We start from the raw sequence: 23,317 nt of genomic DNA, 5'->3' as shown, positions 1-23,317 counted from the left end.
GAAGTTGCTCCCGAGTCTCTTTGTTTTTGCCTTGATGAGGCGAAAGCATCGGCCGGAGCGCAGCCACTCCAGCGGTTCGTTGTAAGGGTGCTGAGGATCCGTAATGATCCTGTTCGCCATGGCCACACTCCTCCTGGTGTGGATATCCTGGAGGGTGGGGAGTGTTGTCTCGATGGTACGCTCTGCTGACCTGGTGATCAGAATTATTCAAAACATAGTATGTGCTTTGGAGAAGCCAGGAAGCAGTTGTGGCATCTTCCTGAAAACTAAAATCAATCTTAGTTTTTAGAACTTTTTCTATTCTATCTCTGGTTATTGTCCAGCATTAGAAGTTATATACAACTTAACTGTAACAGCAAAGGAAACATAATTGTGACTTGATTTCATTTTCCATCAGTGCAACTTGGAAATTTTGCTATAGGCATTTTAACAGGTCAAAAGAAAGTTCAGAAAAAAGGTTGACCGTTATATGGGTTTTAAGGATTTTTTTTTAAGTTTTGCTGTGTGGAAGCTCAAGTCTGGATGTGAGAATGCTTGAATTGGAGTTTGAGCAAGATGAAGTGTTGTAAATTACCCACATCCCTCATGATGCTAATGTATAAATGTATAGAGATAAAAAGAAATGGAGAAATCTGCATTGAAGTGAATCTGTCATTTGAGGTTTTCCATAACAGAATCTGAGTTTTCACACAGACATAAGACAAGCTCATACAAGGTCATAGTATAGATTGCTAGTTTGACAAAAACCCTCCACCTACCTCCACGATGGAAGGGGTTAAGACTGGACGCACCATTCTGCATGGGTAAACAGGATTTGCCATTCCTTGGCAACAGAGCTTCTAAAAGTGGATGAGAGTCAGTGTCTTGCTAAAGGGCCCTTCAGCTGAGCACACTCTAATCAACCTTGGCTCTCTTGTTTACCAGTGATGTCCACAGCCATGATTCTAGATGTTGCTCAAAACTGAGTGACTAGAGTCATTCAAGGAGCAGAAGCACATTGTTGAAATGTGCCACATGTTAAAGAATAAATGTCTTTTAAACCTCTAGTAGACAACATCAGATTCTACATTTTCATTCATTTCATCAGTTTAAGTTTCGAAGTGGGGCTGGTGAAAAGAAAACCAGTCTTTGAACTAAGTTATCATATTTTAAGTCTTTTTTCCAAGTAAAATGTCAGATAGATTCGGATATTACAACTATTAGATCAATTAGCTTTAAATTAAACCACGAGAGTAACCAAAAGCAGTGCTGAGCTTCTGATTTTGAAAATCAAGTTGGAATATTAAAAAGAAAACTAAATGACAAAATTATGAAAAAATCAAAACCTTGAAAAGAATGAAATCATATTTTTATGAGACTATTTGGTAAGAAAATAAACTTCACAACGAGGTAGCACATTTTGAGAATCTGTCAACACAAAGTTTGAACTCAGCTGAAGTTAATAAAACTTAACCAAATATCAGACTTTTAAAATTCAAAGAACTATCTCTCAATTCTACTTGAGGCTGAAAGAAAAGCAAATGCACAGTATGCAATGTAGTTTTTATAATGATTTTTGCAATTTCCTTGGCACTCCAAAGGTCTTCTGCAAAGCCTTCCACCACTTAGTTCATCTTCAAAGTAAAAAAAAAAAAAAAAAAATATATATATATATATATATATATATATATATATATATATATATATATATACTGCTCATAAAAAATTAAAGGAACACTTTAAAAACACATCATATTTCAATGCGGGGAAAAAACAAACTGGATCTTAGCAGTGATATGGACTGGTTAATGTGTTAGGAATGAAAAGATGCCACATTGTTTGTCCTCTGTTCAGCCCCACGACACTCATTATCGGCGACAGCATTGTCAGGAACGTCCGTTTCTTCAACTCCACCACGCGGTGTTTCCCCGGTGCCACCGTTGCCTTCGTACTGAACAAACTCCCTGAGCTACTACAGTCCACCCCTGCCTCCATATGCCGTGTGATTATCCACGTTGGAACGAACGACACGACCCGGCGGCAGTCTGAACTGACGAAAAGGGATTTTACGGACCTCTTCGTCCTTCTGAAAAGCTGTGGTAAGACAGTGTTTATTAGCGGGCCCATACCGACTCTGTCTCGCGGTGCCGAGCGCTTCTCTAGACTCCTCAGTTTGAGCGTCTGTCTCCGGCACACCTGCATGGCCCACAACCTGAATTTTATTGACAATTTTAACCTCTTCTGGAACCGCCCTGCGTTTTATCGTTACGACGGACTGCATCCGAGCACACTGGGCAGCTCCGTTTTAACAGATAACATACACCATGTGGTCCAATCATCTCCAGCTGACTGACTGGCAATAAGCCACGCCCACTCACCGCACACCTCACTCACTCACCCTCTGCCCACAGAAACACCGGACTACATCACCCATAACATCCAAACTGTTGTTTTTAACAGACCCAACAGAACCCGGACTGTTTTTAGACCAAGAACCCTGCTTCCTGTAAAACGCCAGGAGGAGCGCACGTTCAGTACGAGCATCAACATGGCCGTACTGAACGTGCGCTCTCTTTTAAACAAATCTTTTATCATAAATGACTTGATTTTAGATAATAAATTGGACAGTCTTCTCCTGACAGAGACGTGGCTTGGCACTGACGCACCTGTCGTTCTCACCGAGGCTTCCCCACCTAATTTTAATTTTTCATTCTCCATCAGACAGGGTAGAAGAGGAGGAGGAACAGCCTCCATTACTAAAGATGATCTCACCCCAACTGAAGTATTCTTTAACAGTTATGCATCTTTTGAGCATCATGCTTTTGTCTTTAGCAGCACCCAGATCCTCTGTTTAACAGTCTACAGACCACCCCATCACTCCAGCCTTTTTATCAGTCAATTCTCAGATCTCTTGTCAATCATTCACACCAAATACAACAGAATTTTAATAACTGGCGATTTTAATCTACACATTGACAACATCTCGGACTCAATGTCCAGAGACTTTTTAAATCTTTTAAACTGCCTTGATTTTACACAGCATGTCACACAGCCGACTCACAACAGAGGACACACCCTGGACCTGGTTATAACCCATGGCTTGTCCATTGGTGTGTCCTCTGTTGTTGACCTGGCTGTGTCTGACCATTACTGTGTGTTTTTTAATATCGCCAGTTTTAACCAGCAGGAGGCCCCGGTGAGAACAGTGAGGAAACGTTATCTAACTTCTGAAGTGGCTGCAAATTTTATTGAGATTTTACAGAACACTCCTGCAGTAATTCTGACTGCACCGTGTGATTTTATTGTTGACAATTTTAACAACAGACTGAAGTCAACTCTGGACTCAGTGGCTCCACTTTTAACAAAAACAATCAGAAAGAAACCGATACCCCCATGGAGAAAAAATGATAACATCAATCACTTAAAAAGAAACTGCAGGAATGCTGAAAGGAGATGGAGGAAATCAAAACTAACAGTTCATCATGAAATCTTACGTCAACAACTCAAAACCTACAATAATGCAGTCAAACAGGAAAGAACATCTCATTTCTCACAACTCATCACAGAACATAAAAACAACCCCCAGTTCCTCTTCTCCACTTTCAATGTTTTAGCATGCACTAATTTTAATAAAGCTTTTAAGACACCATCAGACACTCTTTGTGAAAACTTTGCAGACCACTTCAGAACCAAGATCAAGGACATCAGATCCAGCCTTTTATCCCACCAAGTTTTACCTGTTAACACATCTGATCTGCTGTCCTTGCCTGAGGAAACCCTGGAGAGTTTTGCCCTGGTTGATGCAAGGACACTGGGTCGAGTTTTCTCCCAAGTAAACCCAACAACCTGCCTTTTAGATCCTATTCCCATGCCACTCTTAAAATCATTTTATGGATTCTTTGAGGAACAATTTTTAAACATAATGAACTGCTCTCTTCAGACAGGTGTCTTCCCCACTGCCTTTAAAATGGCGGTGGTGAAGCCCCTCCTGAAGAAGAGCAATTTAGACCCCAATGTTTTTAATAACTACCGTCCTGTATCCAACTTACCGTTCTTAAGTAAAATTTTAGAAAAACTGGTTCTTAACCAAGTCAGTGACTTTTTAAACAGAATTAACATTTTAGAAACATATCAGTCTGGTTTTAGGATGAACCACAGTACAGAGACAGCACTTTTAAAGATTTTAAATGATATCAGGTGGAATTTAGATAACAAAAAACTAACAGTGTTGGTTCTACTGGCTCTCAGTGCCGCTTTTAATACAGGAGACCATCATATCTTATTAAACAGACTCAGACACCTGGTCGGCCTCTCTGGTACTGTACTTAACTGGTTCAACTCTTATCTTTCAGACCGATGTTTTTATGTAAGTATGGATACGTGTTCCTCAGGAACCCATGAAATTAGGTGTGGGGTTCCCCAAGGGTCAATTTTAGGTCCCATTCTTTTTAATCTTTATATGCTTCCTCTTGGGGACGTCATCAGGAGGCACGGCATCAGTTTCCATAGCTACGCTGATGATACACAGCTGTACATTGCCGTGTCTCCTGATGACACAGGGCCAATTGATACTCTTTTAAAGTGTATTTTAGACATTAAATCATGGATGGCAGTGAACTACCTACAGCTCAACCAGGACAAAACTGAGGTTTTAGTTATAGGTCCTGAAGGTCAGAGAGAGAAACTTTTACTTAAATTACAAGTTTTTAAACCAGCAGAATTTGTAAAAAACCTGGGCGTTATTTTTGACTCTGAGCTGAATTTTATCCCACATATTAAAAACATAACAAAGATAGGTTTTTATCTTCTTAAGAATATAGCCAGAGTCCGCCCATTTCTCTCTCAGGCCAGCATGGAGGTGCTAATGCATGCTTTTATCTCTTCTCGTTTAGACTATTGTAATGCCCTGCTCTCTGGTCTTCCCAAAAAGAGTATTTTTAATCTTCAGCTTTTACAAAACTCAGCCGCACGCGTGCTGACAAGGACCAGGGGGCGGGAGCATATTACACCAGTTTTAAAGTCGCTGCATTGGCTCCCCGTCCGTTTCAGGATCAATTTTAACCTTTTAGTCCCTGAGCCTGTTTTTGAGGCACCTACAGCCCCCGCCGGCGGGGGCTGTAGGGACTAAGGGGTTAAGGTCCTATTATTAGTTTTTAAATGTCTTAACGGCCTTGGGCCTTCTTATTTGTCCAATCTCCTTTTAACATACCAACCCTCGCGGACCCTGAGGTCCTCTGGCAGCGGACTCTTAATTATACCACAAGCCAGAACTCGAACACACGGCGAGGCGGCATTGAGCCATTATGGCCCCCGCCTCTGGAATGGCCTGCCGGAGAACCTCAGGACTGCAGAGACTGTCGGTGTTTTTAAAGGAAGGTTAAAGACTTACCTTTTTAATCAGGCTTTTAACTGATCTTTTAAGCCTTCTTATATTCTGTTATTCTTATCATTCCTTATTTATCATCTTATGTATTTTAAGGTTTTTACTTCCCATTATTTAGTCATTAGCACATTTATTTATTTGTTTATTTTATTCTTTCAACTCCAATGTTTCCTCAGGGGGGTCCTCCACACTGGGGGCTGTGTCTGGTCTGCTGCTGGGGGTGTTGTCCTCGGGTCTCCTCGGCTCGGCTAGTTGAGGGACTCCCTACCTCGGTGTGGGGTCCCTGTGTCTGTCGTGGTCGGGGAGTCTGGGTGCCGGCGCCTCCGGCAGGCACGGCCTGGAGCTCCTCCCGGTGTGGACGGCCCCAATGGAGGCGTTTTCCACAATTGTCAGTGCCACGCCATGTCTTCCTATAGCCATTGGTGACAGTGTGTGTGTGTGTGTGTGTGTGTGTGTGTGTGTGTGTGTGTGTGTGTGTGTGTGTGTGTGTGTGTGTGTGTGCGCGTGCAGTTGTGTACCTATAAGAAGGGAGGGCGGGATGGGTATTCTTATTTTAAATGTTGTACAGCACTTTGAGCTGCTTTTTATTGTATGAAAAGTGCTTTATAAATAAAGTTTGATTTAATTTGATTTGATTTGATTTGATTTGATGGAAATGAAAATTATCAACCCCCAGGAGGGCTAAATTCAAGACATTCCAAAATCAAAGTGAAAAACTGATGTGGCAGACTGGTCCATTTTCTGAAATTCCTTGGCAGCAACTCAAAACGGTACTCAGTAGTTTGCATGACCTCCATGTGCTTGTATGCAGCCTGACGATGTCGGGACAAGCTCCGAATGAGACGATGAATGGTGTCCTGGGGTATCTCCTCCCAGAACTGGACCAGGGCATCGCTGAGCTCCTGGACAGTCTGAGGAGCAACCTGGCGGTGTTGGACGGAACAAAACATAATGTTCCAAAGGCGTTCTATTGGATTTAGGTCAGGTGAATATTGGGGCCAGTCAATGCTGTCAATTCCTTCATCCTCCAGGAAGTGCCTACATCCTCTTGCCACATGAGCCCAGGCATTGTCGTGTACCACAAGGAACCCAGGACCACTGCACCAATGTAGGGTCTGACAATGGATCCAAGGATTTAATCCTGATACCTAATGGCAGTCAGAATGTAATTGTCCAGCCTGTAGAGGTCTGTGTGTCCCTCTATGGATATGCCTCCCCAGACCATCACTGACTCACCACCAATCCAGTCATGCTAAACCATGTTACAGGCAGCATAACATTCTCCATGGCTTCTCCAGACCTTTCCATGCCTGTGACATGTGCTCACGATGAACCTGCTCTCATCTGTGAAAAGCACAGGGGTTTGAAAGAAGACAACCTCCAAAAAAATAAAATAAAATAAAAACTTTCTCAGGTAGACCATTATATAAGTATATAAAAATATGACAAATAACATGCCAACAGTTCATAAAGTTATACACAGGGTAAATATTACCACTTTAAAACATATTGACCAAAGACAAACCAGGTGTTAGTAGGATATCCCATATGGAAAATTACTCTTTTTCAAAAGCAGTTCCTTTAAAGCTGCTTTAAATTTAGTTTGTGAAAGGACTCTGACCCAGGTTGGTAATTGATTCCATATTTTGGATCCTCTGTATGGAATACTAAATCTAGTAAGTGTGCTGCTACGAGTTGGATAATAATGAAATTCGTTATTAAAATGATAAATAGAATTTAGATGTTGGGGTAGTAGTTTGTTTACAGAACTATAAACAAATTGACCAATTTGGAAATTATTGACTTGGTAGACACTCAGAACACCTGCTCACGTGACGAAAACACGGGCACATGGCAACCATGGCAACAGCTCGTCTGTGTTACGGCATGTCGTGAAAAGTGAAGATGAGAATATATGAGACAGATTGGGCTTATGGATCGGATCGAACGAGTTTGACCTATATTAAACTCGATATCGAGATCGGATCGAACCATCCCTAATGTGTATATATATATATATATATATATATATATATATATATATATCTTGAGTGCTACAGGAAAAAAAAGGAACAACTGTTCACTTTAAATGGGTTTTTCACCAAACCCAAAAGCAACACCAGTCATTGCACCAAGACATGCTCTTCTCTTTCACACTGTTTCTATCTTATTGACAGATGGATTTCAAAGGCTCACAGAGAAAGTGGGGGCAGGATAAAGCTTATCTGCCCTAGTCCTCAGCAGCTTGTAAAACAATGCTGGTACAAGTGCAATCTCTGTGGTGATAGATTACAGCGCCGGTGTTAGCTCAGCATTCACGCTAGCCAAGCAAGACAATGAGATTGCTCTCAGGCGTATCGTGGATGCCTCACACACAAAACATTCACCTTTTAAATCTGTCCTATAATAACCATAGAGACATAGATTGTCTTATTAGGCCAGATAGAAACAGCAGATATGAGCTGAATTTTCATTGTGGTCCACTCTCCCACAACTCCATCCTCATTCCAGCACTGAAATTTGGCTTTGAGTGCATTTTGGAGGTCACAGCTCTATTTTTTAAAATGTGTAAGAGAGTGTAAGAGAAAATCGTTGGAACACATTATGATTACAATGATTTTCTCAGGGTTATCTCTGCGCAGGGCATGACTAAGCAATATTGACCTTGTATTTAAGCATGAGCATTTGGTAAAACTCAGCCTGCTGTGGAATGCAGAGTGTGAATGCCAGTTGTCCAATAAAACCTTTAATGTTCAATGCCACTGAGCTCAGTCTGACGCCTTAAACCACTGCAGTAACTCTAATAGAAAATACTCTCATTCTGCATGAGAAACTACAACAACTGTAGATTTTTTAGTTTGTTTTCAGTTAGTACTATATAACATCCATCCATCCATTATCTATACACTACTTAAATCATCATTAGGGTCTTGAGGGGCTGGAGTCTATCCCAGGGGACTTAGAGTGAAATCAGGGGACACCCTGGACAGGTCACTGGTCTGTCACAGGGCTACATATAGAGACAAACAATCACCCTCACATTCACATGGACAAATTAAAGTTACTAATTAACCTGAGCATGTTTTTGGACTGTGGAACCTACTCCATGCAGAAAGATCCCAGGAAGGCAGGTTAGCGTCTCGGCCTTCCTTCCTTATGTAATTGTGGAATTTCAATTTATCAGTTTCAAATTTGAATTATCATTTGAATAAAGCCTGATTTAGGCTGTTATTTATAGACTTGTTGATAGGCATAATTTTGTACTGCTAAACAAAACTAGGCTAACTGTTAACTATTCTTATACCACAATAAATGATTTATCAAAGCTTCAGACTTGTCTTCACAGATACTGTTTGGTGCAGCTTCAGAAAACCTTATGACTCCAACTGTAACAGCAAATTGGCAGCAACCTTACAACTGAAGAAACATCTGTCTACAGCTTCACTCTGTTTAGAAAAAAACCCAAACATCTTTCTTCTTCTTTTTTGCTTAAAGGCCACAGAAAACATACAGACAGCTGCCAGATTTAAAGAAAACACCTGAAACCTTGACCCCTACAGTGAGGAGATCTGATTGTTTTGTTATGCTGTGAGGAGACTTTTTCTGATGTGGTTTGGAGCCATTTGTTCCCTTAGAGTTAGAGGTCACTACAAATCCTCCACTCAGGACAGAGTTGTTCTGAATGATCACTTTTATCCTATGATGAAACATTTCTATCCTGATGAGATTGGCTTCTTCCAAGATGAGAATGCTTCTATCCGTAGGTCATGAGGGGTCAGTGAGTGGTTTGATGAGCATGAAAATAATGTGAATCATATTCTACGGCCTTTATAGTCACTGAATCTCAACTCAGTTTCAAAAGGGTTGAAGATTTTGGACTGAATTGTCAGATAGTGCTCTGCATCACCATCATCAAAACACTCAATGAAACAATATCTTTTGGGTAGTTTTGTTTAGCAGGACAAAATTCTACCTGTCAACACCACTAATATGGAGGCCTAAAACAGACTTATTTAAATGGTAATTCAAATTTAAAAATGATAATGTAGTTCCACTCTTCCATAATGTTCTAATCATCCACTTAGCTTAGCATCGTATGAAGACCGAAAACAGCGAAAAACAGCTAGTCTAGCTTTGATTAGCACGACCAAGTTCTACCTCTCAACACTTCTGTATATGGAGGCCTCCTGCAGACTTCATTTAAATCGTAATTCAAATTTGAAAATGATAATATAATTGCACAATAATATAATTTCTAGGCATCCACTTAAATTAGCTTAGCATAGCATAAAGACTGGAAACAGCGGAGAACAGCTAGAATAGCTCTGATCAGCAGTACCAAGTTTGGCCTGTCAACATCTCTACATATGGATGCCTAGAGCAGACTGTATTTAAATGATAATTCAAATTTGAAAATGATACTGTAGTTCCACAACAACATAATTTTCAAAATATGTATATGCAATGTTAGTAAAAATTAAAAATGGAAATGCAATAGTTCTAATTTTTATTTTCACATACTTGTTTCTTTATGAGAATATCAAAATGAAAATTAAAAAAAAGCCATTAGACCTAATATGCAACTTCAAATGCAATAAGCTGTACTTACGGAAAATGTCACCATGTTCTTTTTATGCGGTTACAAGATTCTCACAGCTACGCACTGGAAATCAAGTCCGTGCATTTCCCTTCATGTTGAATTATCAGAATCTGTAAACTTTGAATCTTAGCATACTAACGAATTCAAGGCACAATTTCAAATTAAAAGAGGAATAATAATTATTAAAAGATGAGAAAGTTTGTGCATCTCTATGTTCATTTAAAGCAGGGGGCTTCTTTAGAAGGCTGGTTCAGAAGATCAGAGAGGAGACTAATGGAAGGCTTCAAAAGTGGATTAAAGGGGGAAAGGGTTGTTTGAATCCTTATTAGAAGGATATTATATTAAAATGCCTGCACTGTCCACTAACAATGTGAACCTCTGGGTTTAAGGGGGCAGATGGCATCAAGATCAATACAGCTTGGCTGTCATGGGAAAATGCTTTGCACTCTGTGGGATGTTTTGGACGAAGAGTGTGATTCATCTACACATGTTCGAAGAGAAATGTTTTGATCATGCCGAGTTGGGAACCAACAAAAAGAATGCATAAATATAAGATTGGTATCTTAAGATAATATCTTTCATTGCCTTTGAGCGTGTTGTCGCCCTGTGCCTTGTGAGGATGAGATAGAGATACTGTAGATCAGTACTGCACAGTCTGATGACTAAACACTGCACACTGAGCATATATAATATGATAATCCTGTGGGAACCATGTGATAACCCTTGACTTTTGAAACAGAAAAAGGACCATGTTCAAGAATGTCTCCACACCTCATGGCCTGGTAAACATCACCTTATTAGAAAAAAAAAAAAAAACAACTCACCACAAGGTCACACTGCTTATCCCTTTTACGCTCAATAATAAAATATGACACAATAACAATTTGGACTTATGTAAACCTCACTCTCTGCCTTTCCCCTTTATTTGAGTTTATGGGCTGGGCTGTGCCATGTCTAATCACAGGAATTCATTTGGGGGAAAGCCAGGCAGCATTAAACGATCTGAGCTGCCTGAGAGGATCAGATAAATCCCTGTGTTCAATAAACCAAAGCGCCTTTCCTGAACGCAATCATTCTTAACGGGCACACGAGTGCTGATCCTAATCCTGAATATTTGCCGTGCCTAAAGCTAGAAACTCAACCTGGCACAGCAGCTTCCAATCTGCTCGAAAAAATGACTGTGGTGGCTTGACTTTAAAGGAAATAATCTGTGGCATTTTCATTGCTCATCTCACTGCACGTAGCAATATACATGCATATATATGGAATACGATACGGAATTTGATGTTTAAGCCACGCTAATCAATATTCTGACATGAGCAATGAGGGAAGCATGTGTAATGTGAAAGGTGTTGGTTGCTGTGATAAAACCAAAGGCAAATATCACCTGGCAGCAGCCCCCTGCAGCTCTATCAAGCTTCTTCTTCTTCTTTTTAGCATCTTTTAGCTCATTATTTTGCTTTTAAGCTTATTTCTCCCATCAGCCACACTGTAAACACCTCACCCAGCAACACACTGCACACAAATTTAGCAAAACAGCTCCTGAAAATAGTGCACCATTTAGCAACTAAGGACAGACCTGTCAACCTTGGCGAAATATTTTGCGTACCACTTAATCTCACACACGCACGCGCAATCGCGCACGCACGCACACACACACACACACACACAGCTCGCGCTCATGTCGATAGGAAAAAAACTCTCGCTGCTTATTTCCCTGATATGACATCGTATTTTCAACGTGAAAGTAATGTTATTAACAGTACATATTTGCCAAAAGACACACACGTACACTCACGCGTGCACGCACACACACACACACACACACACACACACACACACACACACACACACACACACAGACAAACACACCATTTTACCGTTTTAACCGCCAGCTGCTGCAGGTGGGGGCACAGGGGACGGGGAGAGAGGCGGAGGGAGGCAGAGGACAGGAGAGAGCGGGCCAACAAGGGTTCGGCAGACTCGTTATTCTCCGCTACTCTATGATGATTGGTTGAAATTCCACCACTACACTGCTGCATCATGTTGTCAGGCATGAGTATTGCACGTCCACATTTCTAACAGCACTCACAGATGTCTGCAGCTTTTTGAGTAGTTTAATGAGGCGGAGCGTACCAGCGTATTTTGATGTCAAATTGCGTACCTGCTACGCAAAATGCGTAGAGGTTGGCAGGTCTGTAAGGAGAACAGTAGCTGTAATATTGGACTCCCACTTGTCATGTTTCTATAAACAGATCAATGATTTTAAATATATGCTCATGCTTCCCAATGAGAAGTATTTGTTTTTGTTATTTTTAACACATCTACCGTATACGTATAATGAAGTCATAATTTAACAGTTGTGCAACTTGTTGCAGTGTCCCCAAATCATGAGAAAATCTCTTCATGCAGGTTAAGTTTATCCTAGAGATACTTTCTAGGCTTCTACTTAAGTAAATTTTGTATCATATTTGAGGAGCACTTCTTGAGCTATTCCTTTTGAATGTAGAGAGTGGAGGGCCAGAGATAATGGGTCCTCCACTGTTGCATTATTCAGTGTTTTCAGGCTGTCTAAGTACCTTCAAGTCAGTTTATAGTGCCATCTAGTAAACCCTTAGTGTTTAATTAGCCCAGTTTGTCCTGCGTGAGTTTCTGACAGCTCATGAATTGAGTTTCACTACCGCAACGAAAAGAAACTGAGTAGAAGGCATTGTCAGTGTTCATAATGCAGAACCAGACCTGGGATCAAAGCATCTTTAAAGTGGAATAACCTTGTTGGAAAATGTCATCATGAGGAGCTCAAAAAGAGAATCCTATGAATTCTTAAAAACAGCCAAAGAAAATCATTATGCCTGCTTCCTCCAGCCTGACAGAAGAGTTTGTGGCAGATAACCAGAATGATGATTTAACAGCACTCTAACAAGCTACAGAAATGTGGCATTCTGATTTATATATACTGTAAATGTCTAATGTATGTAAAGAAGTTGACAAAAAGTCATGTTGCAAAAACAGATTTCTAAATCATTACAGGGAATGAAGGGTAGGTGAAAGCCGTGTCATGTTCAGTCCAATGCAGTACAAGTTGTTTTTTTAAATATTCGATTCTCTTGAGGTTTTAGCATGAGCAACAAGAAAAGCACTCATAGACCACAGGCTGTTCATTCCACCATATGGCATTGTCAACAATGCAGCATTTTTTACTCTGCCAAGGAGGCAGAACCTCGGCAGAGTTACAGTATGTGATGATCAGTGTTGGTGTGTCTGTCTGTCTGTTTGTCTGTCTGTCTGTTAACAACTTCTCTCAAAAACAGACCAGCGGATTTGGATGAAATTTCCAGGGAAGGTCAGAAATGTAGCAAGGACCAAGTGATTAGATTTTGGCAGTGATGTAGCTTAAAGTCTGGATCCACGGATTTGTTAAATATTTCTGTATCATTGCGAGATAGCAACACGGCATCACTGTAACCATAACAACAAGTGAACACTACTCCAGTTGCCTGCTGACAGTTACGTGATTGTCATCTCACTACAAATCGATCACTGCAGACTTAGCAGGTCTTAATCATTCAAAATTATACAAGAAATAATTGATAAAATTGTGGGGGTGTTTCCGAGTCCCATCAATTTCCGCTGCCTGCAACATATTTAGGTCACTTGACTTGATATCCATACATAATGTACACATACATAACACACACCTGTACTCTATGGTGCCACGATTTCTGCCACAACGTTTTTCAAGATTTCAGCTGTTGGAAATGATACAATGACTGGGCAGCCTTAGTGGAGGGCTGCACTCTCTGAGTGCTTTTCTTGTTTAGAAATGCAGCATTTGTGTTTTAGTTACTGGTGATCAAAAATCATGGCCACATAAAATGTGGCCATTTAATATAGATGTACCCACAAACAAAATGATCTTGCGCTGATTACAGGCATGTGTTATGCATGTGTACATTATGTACGGATACTGCATCGTGTGACTTAAATATGTAGTGGGTGGCGGGAATTGATGGGACTCAGAAACACCCCCACAATTTTATCAATTATTACTTGTGTGGTTTCCACAGATAAGTCCCGATAAGTCCGCAGCGGTGGATTTGTAGTAGGATCACAATCATATGATCGTTAGCAGGTGACTGGTGTGGTGTTCACTTGTTGTCATAGTTACAGTGACATCATGCTGCTATCTCATAATGATACAGAAATCTTTAACAAATCCATGGATCCTGACTAAAAGCCACATCACTGCCAAAATCTAATCATTTGGTCCTTGTTTCATTTCTGACCTTCCCTGAAAATTTTATTGAAATCCGTTTATCTGTTTTGAGTAATGTTGTGCACACAAACAGATGGACAAACATGCACCGATCGTTACATAACACATCACAGCAATAATGAATCAGACAATTAAAAAGGAGTGACGCATACAGAAACACACATCTAATCAATAGCAAATCCAAGAAAAAACAAGTCACTGCAGTGGATATTAATTGACGAAAGCAGAAACAGCCCAGCAATACCGAAACCACTGATGAAAAAAACAGAGAAAGTGAGAGAAAAAGCTGGGTTTGGTGAGATTATCTGCATCGCCATGGCAACTGAGTCAAAACAGAGGTCATCTCATGTCCCTTACTACGCAGAATAAGGACAAATGTTTGCCATATCAGTGCCACAGTAACTTCCTCCATCCTTGTTAATGAGTAATTACATCATCTGTCAAGTTATCACGTAGCACTTATGGAATGTGACAGTTGAATGCTGCCGGTGGTATGATGCAGCCGTGCCACTGTGTCATGTGAGCGCTGTTAGATAAATGAATGTCAAAAACAGGTGATATCACAGCGACACAAGCTGCAAAAAACTGAAGCCATTTCTGGTGCAAAGAGCTTTTAGTGAAGCGGTGCTGGATATTGATGCATTCAGCGTTTAATTTCATTTGAAACTCAGCCAGTGAAAGCTTTAACCCTAGGATGCATAGGTGGGGTCAAAATTGACCCCAGAGGTTGTTATTCCTTAATATCTTTAAGATTAAAAGTTTTGATATTTTCATATTCCAGGTATTCCTCATAAAACATGTTTGTGACATGATGCCATTTGCATTTTTATTCATTTTTTCATTAATTTAAAAAAAATTCAGTTTTTGTATCAGTACCCCACTCTTCCATAGGCGGGGTCAAAAATGACCCCAAGTATTTCCAATGGGATATTTCACTTAACATTGGTTCTTGGCAACTGTGAGTGTAAATAAACATTTACTGTCCCTCATACAACTGATGTCAGCAGTCCCACCACCTAGGAGGTCATTTTTGCACAGCATTATACATGCAAGTATTATCTCCAATTATGAACTTATTTTTCATTGACAGAATATGTGAATTTTATGTGAATATCTGTGAAATTTGCCTAGTTTGGGGTTAACTAGCAATACTGTTAGCTAACATTATTATTAGCAAACAGTATTGTTAGCTAACACAATCACACACACACACACACGCATGCACGCATGCACGCATACACATACACTCATACACTGTTGTTGCACTGTTATTACACTGTATCTTAGCTAACAGGATTGATAGCTAAAGTATTGTTAGCTAACACAAACACACACACACTCACACACACACACATACACCACTGAATAATCAATGATTATATAATAGGCTACCTAATGGGTTAGTGTGTGTGTGTGTGTGTGTGTGTTGTGTGTGTGTGTGTGTGTGTGTGTGTGTGTGTGTGTGTGTGTGTGTGTGTGTGTGTGTGTGTGTGTGTGTGTGAGAGAGAGAGTGTGTGTGCGCGCACGCACACACCCGTAGATTTACTTACAAAGCTACAAATGATTTAGCCATCAATCTAACATTAGCCACCAACTTCTGTTGGAAATGCAAAGCCCTGTCTGCAATGGTCACAGCCACAAGAAAATAGTCTGTGAAAGCTGTGAAGAGTGAGAGAGACATGTTTGTGTCTGAACATAAATGTTTGAATGAATGTTATTGAATGTTATGATTGTTATGAATGTTATTGATTATTGTTACTGAATGTTAATTTATGTGTCCCTCTGTCTGTTTTAAAATATGGAGGAAGATTAACGTTTTGATACCGTTTCAGTGATTGTTATGTGATAAAATTTGAATTAAAAGTGAAGAAAGAACATATCAAAACTAAAAATACTCTTTTGTTGAACAAAATATATAATGTCTGACCAACATGAAAGAAATGTCTCAAGTTTATTGCAAAAATGCATTGATTTCAATTGGGGTCATTTTTGACCCCACCCATGGAAGAGTGTAGGTATTGGTTGGCCATGCATCCAAGGGTTAAATAGCATAGCTGTTTATTCACATCTAAATCACACAGAGATAGGTGTTTCTGTTGCGTTTATCTGCTCTGAAGGCTAATGATACTTTTCGACCCATGCCAGACTTCTTCCTGCCTTTTTTTTGGTTCCACGACTAACATTATACTTCACTGCTGCTATGCTGAAATCAGACCATCTACATTCGTGCTCCCATGTGAAAGCTGAGCTAATGATGCCATCAATCATGCGGCACTTCAAATCTTCCTAGCATTAATCTCCAAGGAGTATTGCCATTATATTGTGGTTGAGTAGGAGCTTGATGCATAAAGAGTTGATATCAGTCTGAATGTAATTACACCTCATTCCCGCCTGCAATAAGTCCCATTTTCTCATTACGTTTTCCCCTTTGAGTAAAACACAGATTACATTTAGTCTGCTCTGGATCTCTAATAACCTTTAATGGCACTGAAAACATAGTGATTATCTCCACTGATGTGTTGCTGTCATCATCATCATCATCATTTTTGTTTTCATCGTAACATTCAAAATTGTGTTAAACACCGTGTATTTCAGTGCGGCTTTAACAAAAGAAGAATAAGTTAACGGGAGGAAAATATTTTTAAAACAGACTCATATTAGAGGAGAATGAGGCAATGGAAGAGAGAGCAGATGCAAAGACAGTTTGAAGCGAGAGAAGGAGCGAGGAGGAGGAGATTCTCTAAATTAAAAGCCCAGATGGTAATCTTCTGAGAATTCTTCCTTCGACTCATCTGGGTGACAACATGTCTCCGGGCCAAACAGATGTTTCTCTGTGAGTCTTTTTCTTTAATCATGTCAGGACACTGAGCCACTGCAACTCCTCACATGGACACAGGCGAGGCGTTGCACAGGCCAACGCTCGTCTATTAAATGACCTGAGACTACTCTGTGCTTCGGGACCCTGGTGCACAATTACGCCATTACATCTGTTCATTATGCCCTGGTTCGAAATGTTTTCTCCTGGCATTTCACTCTTTAAATCTTTTGTCACCAGGCGAGTCCGGTGCGGTGACATATAACAGATTTCCAGGGGTTGTGCTCGGGTCTTGGGTAATTAACGAAAGGAGATTAAAATACTACCCCCTGTCTGTCACAGAGGGTCATTTGTCACCTTATTCAAGTGACTCCCCGGTCAGATTTGATTTATCTTACAGCTCCAACTCACTCAAACTCTAATCCGCTCTCTTTCCCCCTCCAGAGGAAATGTGGCCGCTTTCCTCTAAAAGCAGATGTGAATCCATGTCGTCAGAGGTTATTCTGGCTCAGCTAGTCATCTTCCCTGTCTGTTTTCTAATTTTAATGCACCCCGTGGGAAAGCGGGTACTTCTGATGACATGTATGTCACAGAACTCTGAATAAGGAGCATGTACTGGAACTGTAATCAGTCCCCTGATGACTTAAAGAGATTGTGGCAAACACTACCAGCAGAAAAGGAAGTTAAGTAAAAACCATTACAACACAGTAGACCTAATCACTGAAGAGCAGTCCAGGCAGGCATAGGCAATATCGGAAGTTGTCAAGGGAGGCAGTTGGCTGGAAGTGCAATTTTGTTTATTATTACATTTCAGAGCAGTTTCGTTCCTGCACTTCTGTGCATCCATCTACTTTAATATGGAATACTGAATAATATCCCTCAAGCATCGATGAAATAGTGCTCTTTGGACTTGATCCAAGCTCTCCATTGCACCCAGGAGGAATGGGCAATCGTTCGGTCAAGAACTGTGCGTGAAAATAGACAGATGAGGAGCATTTAGAGAAAAGGATGAGAAATCCCTGCACCCCTGTTAGGTGTACGGTTTAGAATAAATGGATCAAAGAAGAAGAATTACAGAGCTAAGGGCTTGCTGTTATTAGTTTATTTCCTTCCATGATTTCAAATAATCAGCAAGTTGTTCACTGAGAGCTACCACAGCTCGTCATGTCTGAAGTCCCTTCCATGCTGCGTAATGAACGTTGCCCTTCAAATTCAGACAAATCATCACTTTATTTAAGTTCTGATTCAGCATTTGTGCCTTTTTGAGATTGCCAGGCTATGACTTGGGCCCCGACCAATCACATATGGTCTTTTATGACCCATGTGAAGGTGACCAGAGAGAAAGGGCCACAGACAGCGATTTCCAGGGTAAGGATGGTCAATGGCCATGCACCCAGAGGAGTGATGGAAAACACTGAAGATCTGAAACTAGGTGAGAAGAGGCAAAACCATTTACAGAGTTTTTTGGTCAGGGTCTCATTTTGATTTCAGAAGAACAGTAAAATACATTTACATAAAAAAAATATATGCATGATATTGTGCTGCCTGATCTTGCTTCAGAGTCACAGGATTATTTTATCTGAATGAGGCCTGGACATCATCAAGCCCTATCAGGTGCCACTTGATAATACAAGATTTTCTTCTTTTAATGCTGTCTTGTCATAGCTTCATTCAGCCTCCTGGTCACCCCTGCAGTTGGTGCAGGTTTTAGGTTGGATCGTGATGTACCATCGATCTGGTCTATTAAATCAAATGTTTTTGGTTTAGTTGAATGATTTTGCTCTTTGGAGTTCTAGCTATCCCCTGCCAACATGCATTCAATCAATCTTTTAGCATTTAAATGTATTTTATTGTGACATGTCTTGTGTCAGCAAATATAACAAAATAAATAGATCTATACTACCGTTCAAAAGTTTAGGGTCACTTAGAAATGTGCTTATTTTTGAAAGAAAGGCATTTTTTAAATCAACGAAGATAGCATCGAATCAGAAATCCAGTCTAGACATTGTTAATGTGGTAAATGACTATTGTAGCTGGAAATGACTGATTTTTTAATGGAAAATCTACATAGAGGTCCATTTCCAGCAACCATTACTCCTGTGTTCTAATGCTACACTGTGTTAGCTAGCTGTGCTGAATGAGTGGCTGATGATTAGAAAACCCTTGTGTGATTATGTTAGCACATGAAAAAAATGTGAGTTTTCATGGGGAAACATGAAATTGCCTGGTTGACCCGAAACTTTTGAACAGTAGTGTACATGGCTCATGTGATTTATGTGACCCTTCATAGACTGAGTGTGCTGAAGTATGACGCTTTAAAAATAAAGCTTCTAAACATTGGATCATTGTTTCAAAGAAAGCCACCCTTTCCAGAGACACCCAGTTTTATTGACTCCATAAATTAAACCCGCAGTTTTGTCGAGGCCAGTCCCAGTTAAGGCCCTTTGGACCAGAAACCTAACTAAGGCTTAGTTGGAAGTTACAGCCACCTCATATTTCATCAATTTTGAATTTATAAAGTTGAAATTGGCGTCCCATTTGGGCACCGTTGGGGTCTCAGAGCAGGGCCGAGGGGCACCAGAGAGCTTCATCATCTTGACAGGAACTGACACCTCAGGCGTTCGTCAGGCCACCAGCCTCACTGCATCCTCCCTGGGTGAGCAATTATGTGCGAATAGCCAGCTTTGTGTCATTCCTTATGGCTCTAATACCCCTTCCTCTTCATTGAACATCTGAGGAGGAGAACCACAGCAGCAGCGGCCGTCTCGACTGCCTGGGAACTCTATTTTAATTAGCCGAGTCTCCCAATTACAAACCAGAGGGAAAGAAGACAGAAGGGTGTGCCCAGTGAAATTCCCTTTTCTATCCATTTCCCTTCTTATTGATTCGCAGCATTGTGTAAAGTGTCTACATTTGTCATGAAGGCGACTTTTCTAATTGCACGTAGGGGAGTATGACTTAGTGCAATGGACATAATATGAATCAACTGTGCAAAATTGGGTCTTATCTTATCCTAAAACGTTCTCCTGGATGTTGTTAGCACCCGAAAATGACGGCCTGTATTTCACAGCAATAACAGCACAGATGGCAAGCAGGACTGATTCTAATTTGTTTTTGTTTATTAGACAAAAAACAATTGTATGGGGGTTTGCAATGCAAATGTTCATATCACACTCGGGCATTTTAGAACTGTAATGAATCAAATATAGTGTCTTTCAATTCCCTTTCAGACCTCATGTATGTATTGCAGTGGGATGATTTTATGATTTTTCCCATATGTTGTTAATGGACAAAGTTTATTGCATTGTAAAGCACTTTTGTAAAACCCAGCTAGAGTTTAAAGGTGTTGTATAAGTGTGGACCATTTACTCAAACGTCTTCTGTCCTCACCACAAGTGGGTATAAAACTGGAGTCGGGTGAACAAATGACAGAATGCTTTCTGCTGTTTTTAGATAATGTTGCCCTTTCTGGCATTGATCCTGGTCTCAGATTTGTAGTTTGAATAGCATGACATCTTTAGCAACTAAGCATCAAAAAGGTAGACTTGAGGTGATGTGATGATAAAAAGAACTGTGAGGTTGACCAGTGGTTAAAGCACCGTAAAAACTGAGCTACGTTTGACCCAAACTAGTCTTACTTAAACATGGTAAAGGCAAACATGCTTACTTTTATTTCAAACAGCCACACTCGCCGGCCATCATAGCAATACTTAAAGTGCAACAATAATTCAGGTGGGACTAATAGCATACACTTTCAGTCTGTCCTTGAAGGTGTTGCATTCAATGCACCAACAGTAGGTGAAAAAAGTACCCAATGTTAAGAATGAAGAAAGTGAGTCAGAGTGAGGAGTTAAAACCCTGTATACTTTCATTTCACCGCTCTCCCACATTCTCTCTCTGAGAAGTAGATTGCAGATAAAGTCAGTGAGATTTCTGCAAAGTGGTTCTGGACAATTACAAACACATAAACCGAAAAATGAATTTCAGAGACAATGACTGAGTTTTAATCACGAAGCCAAAGTCATTTGTTTGCAAATTTTGCTCACAGTAATGCATTAAATTTGAAGAAAAAAAACAAAAAAAAAACATGTACTTCTAGTTGAGGAAGTGACTGTTGGCTGTACAGTTTTTATCTGCCGCAATCCTATTTCATGGTGTTGGGTTTTACCTGTTTGGCATTAAGGTTTACTGACATAGCTAATCTTCAAGACGGCCATCAGTGAACCTACAGAATACCAAGCTGTTACTTTGTACCATGACAGTAATACTGCTCAGAATTCATGGAAAATTGTTCTTTTTTATTTTAAGTCAGGGCCCAACAAAACCACTACTGAGATTTTATACTCCAATCTGTGTAAGAGAATCCTGGAGCAGTAGCTTACAGCAACACTCTCCCTCAAATAGCACCAAATACATAAAGCTCAGAAGGATTGAAGGTGGAGGCTGGGGTCAGCTTTAATTTATGTCAGTTATAATTGGCCAAAACACCCTTCTGAAACCACATCTGCAGCATAAAAAAGATCCCTCCATCCATATGTTTTTAAAGTTCTGAGTTGATATATGTGCAAATATGCCTGAATTGGAACTCAGTTTACAAAGGCCATGTATGATCCGCTACAAAATAGGCAAATGAAACTACTTAAGGTCCCTCTCCAGCTGTTACTTTGACCCCTAAAAAGTGATCTGTGTGTATCAAAGTTCCACATTTTAAAGCTTTTCCATGAAAATAATCCCTTCTTGTCCTAAAATAACCACCTGCTGCAGCCGGCACACACCAGCTCACCTACAACGCCAATCAAACACTGTCATACTACTCTGTGAAACCGATTCTGAAGAATAATAATGATACAAAAAGCTCCACCCTACAAGCTGACAAGATTAGTTCCTTATGTTTGTTGGAAATCTGAAGGTTGCTGCAGGTTGAAGATGAAACTGCTTATCTATGGTGCTATTTTACACATTTTCTAGCGTTCAAATTAACATGATAAATAAAAAATTTTCATAAATGGGAGGATAAATATTTGAAACAATGATTGTCGACAACCCCCTCGTATCTCCCACCAGTGACCATCCAAGCTAAACTTCTGCTGTCGTCTTTCAGAGAGCATGGACTGATATGTTGTCTTGTTTTCAAGTTAGATGTTAGAGGAACCATTAATGTGTTGCAGGCTGGGGTGCAATATCAAATGTGAGAGTGCTTCCTCAGCGTGAGCCTTTCTGATTGCCACCTGGTATTCAGATATGTGGAAACATTTAGGCTGTGATTTTCTAAGTGCAGCGGCGGAATGTCAAGAGAATAAGAGGAAGGCCAGAAGCATGGACTCTAAAAGCATACTAGGCTGGTCAAATGTTACCAAAACTGAATGTACCCCTCTTGATGTACATTTGCGGAGACGAGGATGGAAATGCTGCCCATTTTCTCCCTGTAGTTAAGTGCACTCTCATCTGTTGCCACACAAAGCGAACCTCAATCTATTTTCAGGCCGCTCTGAAGGCAAGCACTCAATTGATTGGACGGGGGAGAAAAGGCTGATTGACTAGCTAGAGCGATGTTTACTTTGCGCTGTCTTTATGTTGTCTTTCAGTACGGCTCATGGTGCGAGCTCAACTTCACCCGTTGAGAGAGTAAGTACAGGGGAATCTTGGGTCCCTAGCAGCTGGAGTCCACATAACATGGCAGATGGTCCACCCCCTTGACTGAGAACACTTATTCCAATGCTATATGCATGCAGAGTCTAACGGAGCGGCTCCATTCACTTCTCCCTGAGTTTATTTCTAAATCTTCAACCACTGTGATTTGCATGAGGAGGCGCAACATTGATATATTGACATTATGGTCAATCTCTGTCTCGAAGCTGTCATTTGTAATTTATTTAGTTTAGTTAGGGGTATTAATGGATTGCACTTTAGTCATGCAATACGTCTATATTGACATTTATTCTCTAGCAGTTTTTGGAAATCCGGTAAGTACCTGCAGTAGGCATCACATTTTATCTCAGTGGACTACTGTGGATGCCATTATCTGACAAGCAGAAAAGGTGTTGCATATGAATACACAAACAGTGCATCTATAAGAAAAGCAAGCGGCCAACAAACAGCCATTTTTATTTAATAAAGGAAAAAGATACGCAGTCATTTTCTCACAGTTTAGTTACCAGGAACTTTTCTGTAGGCACTTATGTAAGCAATAAATGGGTGTTCAGAAAGAGGTAATGGAAAAACCAGACATCGGATACTGTTAACAATAGCAACACAAGATGGGGT

The sequence above is a fragment of the Acanthochromis polyacanthus genome, chromosome 4 (genome assembly GCF_021347895.1).
Source record: "Acanthochromis polyacanthus isolate Apoly-LR-REF ecotype Palm Island chromosome 4, KAUST_Apoly_ChrSc, whole genome shotgun sequence".
Taxonomy (NCBI): domain Eukaryota; kingdom Metazoa; phylum Chordata; class Actinopteri; family Pomacentridae; genus Acanthochromis; species Acanthochromis polyacanthus.
The sequence above is the reverse complement of the archived record's forward strand: the minus strand, read 5'-3'. Positions refer to the sequence as shown.